Source organism: Rhineura floridana, chromosome 4, assembly GCF_030035675.1.
Source record: "Rhineura floridana isolate rRhiFlo1 chromosome 4, rRhiFlo1.hap2, whole genome shotgun sequence".
Taxonomy (NCBI): domain Eukaryota; kingdom Metazoa; phylum Chordata; class Lepidosauria; order Squamata; family Rhineuridae; genus Rhineura; species Rhineura floridana.
This window is the reverse complement of record NC_084483.1, coordinates 195,134,055-195,135,997: the sequence shown is the minus strand read 5'-3', so window position 1 is coordinate 195,135,997 and position 1,943 is coordinate 195,134,055. Positions and strand designations below refer to the sequence as shown.

The 1,943-nt window shown below is 35.6% G+C and overlaps 1 long non-coding RNA gene across 1 annotated transcript; it reads right to left on the bottom strand.

Annotated features, from left to right (window-relative positions):
• Window positions 1-462: 462 nt before the first annotated feature.
• On the bottom strand, window positions 463-1,665 carry LOC133384532 (uncharacterized). Its single transcript, XR_009762605.1, has 2 exons — window positions 1,571-1,665; window positions 463-1,183 (listed from the first exon to the last, which is right to left on the bottom strand). It is a non-coding gene; the product is annotated as an uncharacterized LOC133384532 (long non-coding RNA).
• Between the last annotated feature and the right edge of the window lie 278 nt (window positions 1,666-1,943).

Genomic DNA, 1,943 nt, shown 5'->3' with positions numbered 1-1,943 from the left:
GGCAATTGATTTCATGGATGATTTTACCTTAAAACGGAAACATTTTTCTCGCTGTCCACAGTGGCTGAAACTAACGTAATTTATTATGCAATGAATTATGTAATTAACTTCAATGCATTTCAGGGAAATGTCAAAGGGAAGGGAAATGTTGAAAACAATGCAGAAAACAACACAATTACTTACACAATGTTTGAAGGCAAAAACCTCAACAACAGAAAATGCCACTCGTATTTGCTTACGTAGTTTCCGTTTCTGACCTCCGCAAACATGTGAATTGTGGCAATTTCCACTCCCGTTTCCATTTCTGACAGAATTCTCCAACCTTCCTAATACTGAGTGACACATTTTACATTCAGGATGTGGTTTCCTACTTCCCTGGAGAGTATTTTTTATTTATTGGCTTCACATCCCACTCTTCCTGAAGGAGCCCAGGGTGGCAAACATATCAACAAGACAATTAAAAAGCATTCTAAAAACAGCTTTAAAAGAATCTAAAAAACAGTTACAGTTAAAAACATTCTTTCATCCAATGATCATCAGATTGCTGGGAACAATCTCCTTCAGCCATCAAAGTTAACATCCCAGAAAGAGCTGCTACATGGTAAGTCTTATTCTAAGGACAGAGTACTAGTGGTTTTATAATATTTGCTCATTTACAAATGTACATGCTGAGGATGTGAAACAGGAACAGTGTTAGTAATTTTAAAAAGCATTAACTCCCCAAGGCACAGAAGTGAACACACACGCAACATCAAGACGGCACTACAGCTTAGTAGCAGAGCATATATTTTGTATGTTGAAGGTCCCAGTTTTGCATGTATTGAAACAACCACAAAATACACAAAGTACCCAAATTTGCAAAGGAAAATGAAAAGCACTGTGGTATGCAACTGAAATGAAAACTGGAAACACACTAAAAACGAGCACAATGACTGTAAATAACAGAACAGATAAATATATTGAGAGGCTCAAACCATGGGACCTGAAACAGTATGAGACAATACAAAATGCTGCCACAGTGAATATAGTAACATGAAAAAATATACAAAGATGACAGGCAGTGGAAAATGACACAATAATACAAAGATGACAGTTATTCCAGATTGTTAAACTGTTTCAATGCTTCTTCAGACATTCATAATACTCAAATTTCAGCAGCCAGCCTTGAGTCTCCCACAAATATCTGTTGAAAATGTGAGAAAAGTTACCCACATATGTCTATAAACAGTAAAGGTATTCAAACAGCAACATATTCAAAGTGAAAGTACATAAATACCTTCACTGAAGAGAATGCAGAACTTCGAAAAGTTACTTTTTGGAACTACAACTCCCATCAGCCCAATCCAGTGGCCGTGCTGGCTGGGGCTGATGGGAGTTGTAGTTTAAAAAAGTAACTTTTCCAAGCTCTGCGAGAATGCAATGTATATAAGTTACCAATACTGTAACTCAATCAATGTCTTTTTGTGGGGGTGATATGCCCTACAATTACATAAATCATTAAATATTATAAAGAAGCCAATCAATAAAACAGCCAATTGTATGTGTGATAAAGCATCTAACATTTACATACCTCATGTAAGAAAATAGCCACTTCTAATCAGGAGAAAACTCTGCTCTGAACCAAGCTGAGATCTCAGCTGTAATTATGGTATAATCAAGGTCAGCTGCTGGCAACAGTTAAAGAGACCAGGTAAATAATACTGGTGTAGATGACTATAACAGGAACACAATTGGATGTATGCGAGGGAAAACAAGCCACAATACACTGGTCCAACTGTAATGTTGAACAATGATAACATGAGACAGTGCAATAACTTGAAAAATGAAATTTGCCAAAAAGAATTATTTTAAGAATATAATATGAGAATTTAAATTGTTTAACAATATACATATGGTATGAAAATTTAAAGGATGAAATACTGGCAAGTACACAATTTACAGAA